We start from the raw sequence: 10993 nt of genomic DNA, 5'->3' as shown, positions 1-10993 counted from the left end.
CCTGGCTTCAGCCCAGTTAGAAAAGGAAACCAGCAGCCCTTTACTAGCGGGGCCTCCACAGGCTCCCAGAGTCAGCCTCTCATCCCAGGGGCTTCTTATAATTCCCACTTTCTTCATCAGGCTCCAAGTGCCCCATTCCCAAAGGTGCTGCTGAGGAGGACCAAAGAAGGGTCCTTGCAAAGTAACGCTGTATATTTTCCCATCGCAAATCCAGGTTTTTTAATTTTTTGTGTGTGTGCTCTGCACAAATTGCAGAGCTGAGCTCTGGGGTGTTAAAAGGAGAACCGTGCCCACCGCTGTGACCTCGCTGGTGAGAATGCTGTCAGGAAGAACAACTCGGCGTCTCCAGAAAAATCCATTTAAACCAGAGAGAAACGGTCCTCAGGAAATATTCAGTACCTGCATAGGGGCAGGAATAAATTCATTTCACACCAAGGTGAAGTGTTTAATAGGACCCTGTGCATTAGCAGAATTCCTGGCACGTCCGAGCCGCGTTTAAAAGGTGGACGGGAAACTCTCTGCTTTTTGGTCTGATCTCAAGTTAATCATGACAACCAAGGGACTGACCTACAGGAAACAATCCTCTTGGTACTGACGTTACTCAAATAAAGCTAGCAGTTTCTGTAGTTTATTGGCTGTGGTTTTCCCCCCAGCAGGCCTAATTTATGGTAATTACTAGGAACTATGGATTAAATTAATAAAAAGGAAATTATTAAGGTTTCCTGACCCGGAGGCCAAAGGTAAGTAATGAGAAGCAATCTACTCTAGATGGGAACGCTTCCCCGCTGCTTTCGGGGCCAGTGGAGCAGGTCTTCCAGCGCAGCAAGAGGGTAGGATTTTGGGAAGGAGCTGTCTCGCCTCAGATGCCAGGGAGGAGCATCCCAGTCCCCATCCTGGGAGCTCTGAGCCATCACGGCACAACCGACTCCGAGCAGAGGAGCGGGGCTGCTGCCTCCTCCTCGCCCGACCTGGGGCTGCCGCCTCCTCCTCGCAGTGAACGCAGCGCCGAGCCATACGCTTTACGTTAGCGAAGGAGAGATTTCTGTCGGGTGGGAAGAGACTATAAAAATAATACAATGCAGAAATCTAGCTTAGTACAAACTACTCCAAAGTCCAGAGTCCTGTTCTAAATCCAGCTCTGCCAGCTGATCAGAAGAACTAATTCTCTCCTGCCAGGGTTAGAGCACGTTTATTACTGCTTATATAATTCCTATATGCGTCTCATATTTTAAATTGGCATTTTGAGCGCTCTTATGCTGCAGCAAAGTCAGCCCATCCTTATTTGCCAGACCTGCCCTGGGTGTAAATACAGATCATACCCCTCGAAGGCAGAGCAGGGCGGAGGGGAAGGCTCCTGCTCCGCTCACCAGTGCGGAAACAAAAGCCACAAAGTTTTGCTCTCAGTAGCAATCCGTGAGCTCACCCCCTGTGTCCCCATGGCGAGACCCTCCGGGCACACCTAATCCCTGCAACAGGCATGTACTCTGGTACCTGTTCTGCGTCCAGCATAAAGCCTGTCGATGGCACAACCTGAAATTCGCAACCAAACTTCAGGCTCTGCAAACGGCCTCATGCAACGTGACCCACACCCTACCAAGAATTTTCACAATTTTTAATATGACCTATATCTGTCTTAGAGGGAAATAAATAAATACGTCTGGAAAGGCTTTTGATACGAGGTTCAAAAGAAAATCTGTAATCAGTTCCCTCCTCGTACAGATGAAGCAAATGCAGTGCACACCTGAACTGGTATTTAAATACACCCAAACTGTATTTAAGAAGGAACTGCTACAAGCTTGATTCCTGAGAAAGGCAAGGAGAAGCTCCTGGGCAGGTAGGAAGAAGTGTAACCCACATTTACAGTGGCCAATTGTTAGAGTGAAAACAAGCCTGGAAGATTATATGTCACCAGGGAGGGATATCAGTGTCTGATCTAGGTAAGGACGGGGCAAGGGGGTACCTGGAGCCTTGTCAAACTCAGTGCTCTTATGTAGTAGGTTGAATAACAGAACAATGTTTACATTTCCCCTCCTGCCCTAAGTAGTTTGGAAGCTGGACGCTGGAAAAGCATGAATGGTTTTTTTAAAAAGCAGCGCCGAAGCCTTGACTGCTCCTTACCAGTGCTGAAACAAATGAAAAAGAAAATTAAAAAGAACCAAATCCAACAAAACAACCCCAAGTTATCGCTGCTTCTGAACCTGGACATCCAGTAAAGACAATATAAATGATGAGATATTAAGCCGCTCATACTGTGGGTATGTCAGCCCCACAAGACAGTAAATATAGGAACTTGAAATGTAACAAATGAATGCTGAGAACTTGCTGAATTCCAGCCAATAAAGTTTTTTCTTATCCTGATTTCTTCCATATTAACACTTTGAAACTTAATACTGGAATTTCTCTAAATATACAAGCAAACCAACATCCACAGCTAATGGCAAAACCCCATGAATTGAAGTACGTAGGAAACATCCCGCGTACACTGGAGAGCAATACCCGCTGTTACGGAAGCTACATAACAACTGCACCACAAATACTGGGTGGAGGTAGTAAAACCTGGAGAGCTTGGGAGGAAGAGAGTTTGCGGGCGGATTTGTCCCTCAGTCCAGTGGAAGATGGGATGACTTGTCTGATACATTTACCATTTCTCCTTACTGCTGCCCTCTATACAAAGCATCGCAACTTCCTTCATACTCTTAAGATACTCCCAAGCTCTCGGCTAGCTCTGATCCTCACAGAGCAGGCTCCCAGGATGCACACAGCCTCATGTCAAGAGCAATGCTCTGGATCACATTAGTCCCTACAAAACTGCCATGCTAAAAAAAAAGAGCAAAACACAGAAAAAAACCACCCACCTAAATGGTGAGACTTCCTTAAGCAGAACCCACTAACCAAAGGCAGAAAGGAGAGTTTTTTCCTCTAGGAACTGATTTCATGCTCACGTGTCTGCTGCAGTCAACGGAGATGTCAGAGCCCTGAACTCCCACAGCAGCACCCAGGTCAGCTCTCCATGTGCTGCACCTCCAAGTCTATTTGGTGTTATCTAACAAGGTCTCCTCCAGCCTTGGTCACCACAAGACTCGTTCAGCTCTTCACCCTGATCACCAACACGGTTGTCCTAGAGGTGGTGACAAAGGCTTTAATGTGGGTGCTCCAGGCACTCCAACAGCTATCGATCAGCCACAATCGTCCATCATTGTCAAATCGGGGTGACCATGTCATGGTGTGAAATTCTATTTTACTGTTGCCTGTCTGGATCCCAACGCATTTCAAAAGCCAAATTGGTAGTTTCAGAATTCAGTCTTCTCCTACCTCACATGCTCTCCAGAACAGTGAGTTGTAATCCATCTTGAATTGGACCATTTCATCCTATCCCGGGCTCAAACAATTGTCAGTCCATCAAATGCTTCTTTGAAAACTGATTTCTTGCAGATGACCATGATTGCTGTAAAAGAATATTTAAAAACGTTTTAATATTGGAAAAGAACTTTCCTCTTATATCAACCACATGTTTGAGAAAGGGCTTGGGGTTTACCACTGCTTGGTGAGAAAAAAAAAGCAAAAAAGAGAAAGGGTAATGGGGTGATAATGACTGGAAATATATGGGTTGAATTTGGGACCTGTTTAAATACAAGAAGACAATTTGCGACTCGGTGGTAAATGCAAACACAGAGAAATGATTGTGGCTCAAGTGTGCATTTGAATATAGAAAAAAAATGTTTTGCAGCAAACTCTTTTTCTTTTAGCAGAGGACAAACGTTGACCAAGTTGGCAGCTGCTGAAGCTGTGGTACCCACCCCAGTCCAAGCGGATGGGCTGTGTCTGCTCAGGAATTCCTCAGGAGACTTCCTATTTTGGCATTACTGCCGTAGGATGGGAATGGTTCGCAACCACTGTGCTGACCCCCATCACACTGCAAACCACAGCCAGGAACAAAACTCCTCCCTCTCTTCGATCTCTTCCTAGGTGACACCTTAACTTAGCAGTAATTAGCAAAAGAACCAACATGAATCTACAACTTCAACTGGGAGCTTCACTATGATGGAGTAATTTTAATTGTTGGACTAGGTGATGCAGGTGGACTAGATGATCATTGTAGGTGCCTTCCAACTGAAAATTCTATTTTATCCTATCCTATTTTTTCCTGTCCTGTCCCAGCCTATCCTAATAAAAGAAACTGTAGAGGAATCAGGTCTGGTCCCATTTGATGCAGGTTCATGGTGGGGTTTCAGCTGTTTTTATCGTGCTACATTTTTAGGAGTTTGATGACTGGTGACAATGCTCAAACCTCTATGCCTCCATGAATCAGATTGTTTTGATAAATAGTTTCTCACTTGCTCTACCAGAGGTGGGAAGGTCAGGCTGAATTTTGCCATTGAAAACTGCAAGATGTTTTACAAAATAAAATTGCCTGAAAGTGCACGGTGATTTCAGGGCTGCTGATTTGCGATGCCTTACAAGAAGTCTCATTTTAAAGAGGATTCACTTGGAATAGGGACTTAGTAAGGACGGAATTTTAAATCTCTGTGAAAACTGAGGCACGTTAAAACAAAAAAACCAAATAAATAAATGAATTGGTGTCTGAAGTACGTAAAGATGTAGAAGACACGCACGGAGCCCCTACACCGGATCCGGATGGCTCTCATGGTCCTTCCTCCATTCACTTGTTCTTTTGCTCCTTGGTGTGTCCCATCTTTCCCAAAAGAATAAGCAGAGCAGGAAAAGGCCAACCACTAGGGTACAGAGAGGCTTAGAAAAACATTCCTCCCTATTAAGCAACGGGGCTGATTTTCACTGTATGAAAGATGAAATAGATTGAACAAAAAGCTTACCTACACGTCTTCATCTCGGGTAGAAACCCTCGATTGCCTTTGTCACTTTAGCATATGAGCACGAGGCCAAATGAAACACATGTTTACAACTATAATGAGGATTAGCTTTGCACTAAAAAAGTTGAACTACAGTCAAAATTAGATGGTGACATGGGTATTTGCCAACAGCATTAAATGAGAAATAACGGAGTATGAGGTTTCTGGAATGAATAGAAAATGTATTGTTTAGAGACCTTTTTGGCCACGTATCAACATATGCCAATACTTAAGACTTCTTGTTCTTATTTACTTACCCCAACAATAAAACAATTGTTGTTTTGTGCCAACAGCCTGACAGACTGGTCCGGTACCTTAGGAAATACAGATTGGATATTACTTCTCTCAGATCAGCTTCAACCTACCTTTCCAAAAAAAGAGATGCAAAGTAATTGAGTCCAGAGGAGAGGAAATAAGCAGAGGAGGTAATCGATTTTAATATCACATAGCATCAACGCACATGAAGAAAATACACAAAACAGCGAGAAAAAGCATTTTCCCACCTCAGAAGACCAGGCAATGTTTGTAGCTTCATCTAGCCCTGGGCAGAGGTTATCGGTGAAGCCTCCCCAACAGCAATGACTGATCTTCCCCCAGTGCCGGTTAGGTAACCACCATCCTTCTCATTACAAACCCGAACAAACCAATGAATCAGAACCATAGGAAACATTCTCAAAACCAGAGAACTTGAAACATGTTTGCAACTGGAATGTTCAGGCTCTTTCCTGGTCGAATGGCTTCCCTCCATGGTATCGCCCGCTGCCAGGCCACCCTCGTGCTCCCAATGAACTCACTCCTCGCAGTATTTCACACCTAGGAGTGTGCCTCTGACCTCGTGCCATAATGCTCCAGCTGGAACAGATAGAGACCCAAGCCAGGGCTTGCTCAATCTTAAAACAGATATTGCTAGTAAAGACATCAGGAAAGCCTTCACATTTTGGAATGATTTTCCCCAACCCTCTTTACTACACCCAAGGCAGACTTGTTCTGCTGCTCTTCAGGTGGCCTTTGCGTGGGTGTGACATGATGTGGGGCTGGATGGCACAGGGAGGTCTGGCTATTTACACTGAGAAAAGGCTCAGCGCTGGTAGCAGTTAGGGCAAAATGGACAAAACTCTTGAGTTTTGTTGTGTTGTGTCCAGTCTAGCCCCCTGAAAAGTTCCTTGTTATTAAAATAATATTTCTCTAAATTGCAGAGATGGAGTAAAGCTTAACTCATCCACATTTTCAATCAAGCTACCAGCAATGGGTCCCATGGGAATGCATGAAAAAAAGCATCATTAATTATTAGTTAACCTGCTCTAAAGACCAGTTTGCAAGATCTCTGGTGGAACATTTCTGGCAGAAAATATTTGACAATGATAAAAGTGCTCCATGAAAATGTCACTGCAGACAATGGTCCAAGGGATAACAGGCAGGATCCCAGGAGAATCCAGCCTGCCTGACCAATCTGAGTCCTGCCTGCTCTCCCACCAGACCATCTCCTACACAATCTTACTGGGAGGATGAAAAGTAAAGAGCCTATGAGTCCCAATTCCAAAGTTCCCAACTTATACTGGAGTATCTGGCCCTGGCCTGAAGGGGAAAGCAAACCATGGGCCTGATACAATGAGCGCTTAGGACCTTCCCACTTTTTCGAAGATAATATCAGAACTACATGCCCTACAAATCAAATCATCACAACATCTCTAAGTCCTGGATCTTTGTGGTCAACCCTTCCATTGGTTGTATGAATTGAGGAAACTCTATCTGATGTCAGGAGGATCAACTCTGTAACTTGCAACACTTGGATCCCGAGGGCAGCAAGGATATACGAGGTTCTGAAGCAATATCTCAGGGCCTGTATTTAGAAGGTGTTTTCATAACTCAGTTCACATCTCACACCAGCAGACCCCCCATCTGCTCTCAGAAGACTGAGTGATCTGTGTGATTACTTCCAGAGATAGAAAAGATGAAAAGTTCATGTTCTGTCACTAAACCACCAGAAGACACTTCCAGTGAAATCTGTGAGATACAGAAGTAACCGCCAATTGAATATTTGAGATTAAGGAAAGATTCATCTCTAGGAATAGATATCCCTCAAGAAAAATGTACAGCCTGTATAGATGTGTGAAGAGAGAGGTCGTATCTGGCTAGCATCATTGTTGTAGCACATGGTTAGTTGCCTACAAGAGCCTGTACCTTTTGGGCTATGTAGTCCAAAAGCACATGTCAAGAGTCAGTCCTTTACCCCCAAAATCCACATCAATGAGGAGAAGAAAGAAAGGAAGTAGATTCAGTATTCCACAGGCTGGGAGCTGTGACGCTGGAAGTGGTATATGATCTGTCCCATTCAGCCAGGATCTCCTAAATCCAACCCAGCGGTCACAAGAGCTCAATCCATCACATCCCTCATTCTCCATGACCAGGGAGACACAACCACGGTCCAGAGAGGACCCCCTGCACAGTCTTCTACTGATTGCCCCCATTGCACACGTTATCATCTCATCCCTTCAGCACCAACCCACCACGCTTGGTGTGAGCTCCTTTTGCCGAACAAAACTCTACAACAGGGAGAGGGGAGATGCAGAAACCCAGCTCTGGGCTCCTGGGAGGACACCTGCATGGGGGCCCTGGGCATGCTCCCCAGCCCAGCTCCACCATGTCTGTGGCAGGTAGAAGCCCAAGCAAAGGAAGAGGTATCTTTCAGCTGGTGACTCACTGAGAGGGTGATTTTAGCTTTAGACATCCTGGTACTTGAGGACAGACCCTTAAAGTCGGTGTAATACAATGCCTACAGCACCCACACACGAATATAATGTGCCCTTACATAGCTGTCCAGCCACCCCTTTAAATAAATAAAGGTATTGGTGGCTTACCACCTGCGCTCTGGACTACTATCCTGCAAATGTTTTTGTTCTGAGAACGTGAAGCAACATATGTTAGCATTAACTTTTCTTCCTTTTTTATACAGCTATAAACAGATCCATCGACTCCTCCCCCCTGCCTTTTTAATTTTGTAAAAATAAATGTTTTCCTGGACAGTCAGAGTTCATTACTGAGATGGAGCACAGCTCCCCTTCTCCTGCCCACAAGAATCATAGAATCATTTAGGTTGGAAAGATCCTTAAGATCATCGAGTCCAAACGTTAACCCAGCACTGCCAGGTCCACCACTAAACCGTGTCCCTAAGTGCCATGTCTACACGTCTGTTAAATACTTCCAGGGATGGTGACTCCACCACTGCCCTGGGCAGTCTGTTCCAATACTTAACAAGCCGTTAGGTGAAGGAATTTTTCCTACTATCCAATCTAAACCTTCCCTGGTGCAACTTGAGGTCATTTCCTTCTGTCCTATTGCTCATTACATGAGAGAAAAGACCGACCCCATCTCACCACAACCTCCTTTCAGGTACTTGTAGAGACCAAGAAAGTCTCCCCTCAGCCTCCTTTTCTCCAGGCTAGACAAGCCCAGTTCGGTTGTGGATTGGTGGTGGTTGTTTTTTGGTTTGTTTTTTGGGGGGGAAAGTGGGGCTGGAGGATAATTTTTATACTTCCTTTCTTCAAAATCTTCAAGAAATCAGCAAACGCTCAGCTACAACAGCGAGAGGAAAGCAGTGTGCTGCTCACACCAAGACCCCTCCCGGGTAGAAACCAGCCCTGGGAGACTTGACCCCGAAAGAAGCTACTTTGTCCTCCAAGAGCCACTCTCCTCCCACACACTCGCATCCCTCACTTGGCTTTCACCTCGGCAGCCTCCAGAAGATCCCGGCTAATCTCGTTTCATTCACATTGGGTCAGAGCACAAGCTTCCCAAAAACGTAATTGCCTGGAAAACCCAATATTCCTGCAGCTGGGTCTCCAGGAGGGGTTTTCACACACCCTCTGGTTTTGCAGCAGGGGACGAGGACATGGGACCAGAGGAGGTGGTTACGCAGCACCTCTTCCTACTCAATTAACTCCGGGAGCCTGGAGGAGAGCTCACCATCTGCACAGCCCGTGAGTCACCTCGGGACTCGAGCAGTTTACTGTATATATTAGTCAACAGAAACAAACACCACAAATCCCTAGACATGAAAATCCTTTTTATTTTTTTTTTTTTCCTCCTCCCTGCCCAAAACTTTGGCTACGGATCTCTAATCATAATTTTTCTGGAGATTTTTAAAATATTTAATTGTGGTTTCTATAAACATGAAGATAAATGACTACATCTCAATATTGGTTCTCAACAGTTACTGATGCTTCTCAGGGGGCTGCTTTTATTTTACCAAGATTGGAAAAATAAGCTGTAAAAGATTTTCTTCGTCCCTCTTGCTCACTATAAAGGGGAGGGGGGGTTTGAAAAGATTTCTTGTAATCACCACCGAATGCTTTCTAGCTGATGACTTTTGACAGCATTATTAGTAAACTAAAGGGGAAGATTGATTTCCAAGATGATACATTGTAAAGTCATGAGAAATAAAAGCTTAAGCTTTTATTCCAGAAAATGAAGAGGCAGCAAATGCAATGAAGACACTAAGACAGACACTGTACCACCCACCAGTTCCCCTTTTAAAGCTTCCAAGCTGCCTGGCAGACAGAGCTGTAATGAGAAAATTTTTAAAAGTTTTGGGGCTTGGGTTTGGACAAGCAACACGACGTGTGTGAGCATCCCCGAGGCTTATCCGGATCGTACGAGCAACTTGGATCTAACTCTTGGGTTGCCGGATTTACAAGGCGATGCCAAGTTATCACATATTCACAGCTTCTTGTCAAATTAGAAAAAAAAAAAAAAAAGCCTCGAGAGCCTCATTTGTTCCAACATTGCCCTGTTAGGGCTGTGGATTATTGGTCTGCGGGTATGGATCAGCGAGAAGATGGAAAGCAACAGAACAGCCCCGACCAAACCTTCCCTGAACCAAAGCACCAGCTGCAGTCACACCTTACAGAGATTGACCTCTCAATGCTGACAAAAAAAAAAGTCCCTAAAAAGGGCGAATCAGGAACTGAGGATCTTACCAGGAACTGCAAACATTGCAAATATGTTGCCGCCGCTGAAACGCCGTTGCCAGTCCCGTGACTTCTCCGACACGACTGTCGGAGAAAACTGGTTCTGTACCTTGCCCAGTTTGCAGATGGTCTCCTGAGGCCACGTCACCGGTGGGAGCCCAGCTGAGACGCAGGTGCAAGGCACCCCCTCCTCAACATCCACTCCTCTCCCAGCGCACAGCATCCCTCTGCCACACCAGCACAGCTCTGTGGTGGCCACACTCTAAACCAACCCGAGGAACTGCTCTCACTTCAGAATAACCCTGAAAAAACATCGTGATTTATGAATAACTTCCACGGTTTCAAATGCCAGAGCAGTTCCCTGGTTTTATCTGTGATGCCGCGCAAAACGGAGGCTGCAGCTTGGATGAGGAGCAGAGAAGAGAGAGGAGGTGGAAGCATCAGCATGAAAAACCCAAAACTACCACCAAGCTGTCCTGTAACGAGTCTGGCCCAAAGAAACCACAGCTTTTACTGCGACAGAAAGAGGCAAAGCTCATTTTTGCCCGATCGCAAGCAGAGCGGCAGCCCCGAGCTACCCTGCCCTCTTCCACCAGCCCGTGGTGTGCCGAGCGCTCGCCAAACAGACCCGAGGAGATGTGGTTCCCACCCAAAACACCCAGGCTCCAGCTGGGCAGGACACAAGGAAAGCACAAACCACATATACAGCTCTATTAACCGTGCACTCAGAGACACAAACTAATAACAGAGCTCCGAAACTGCTCCCAGGTTACTCGTCTTGCACAGCAAGGCAGTCCTCATGGTTTCCACAGGCACCGGGCAGAGGTGGGTGTCTGTCTCAGTTCCCAAACAGTGCCGCATGCCGATGTGTAATAAATAACGATGAAATGGAAATAGTCCAACCCGCTCCTCTTTGAGTGGAGTTCAAGGAAAACATTGCAGCTAGAGACTATAAGCAGACACAATAAATTTGGTCCCCCCCGCCCCATGCCCCTTTTGTTATTAGGGTGTGACTAAGGCTTTGCAGCATCAACTTTCGGTCTTAATCAGAGATTCTTGCTGCGAGCTCGAGGGATATTTTAAAACTGGGTTAAAAATCTCATAGGAAGTTGCAGCATTGCCTGCAGACACGACGCAAACCTGTGAATCGGGCTGGCT

Source organism: Apaloderma vittatum, unplaced genomic scaffold (assembly GCF_000703405.1).
Source record: "Apaloderma vittatum isolate BGI_N311 unplaced genomic scaffold, ASM70340v1 scaffold7464, whole genome shotgun sequence".
NCBI classification, from domain to species: Eukaryota; Metazoa; Chordata; class Aves; order Trogoniformes; family Trogonidae; genus Apaloderma; species Apaloderma vittatum.
Note: the sequence above shows the minus strand (reverse complement) of the source record.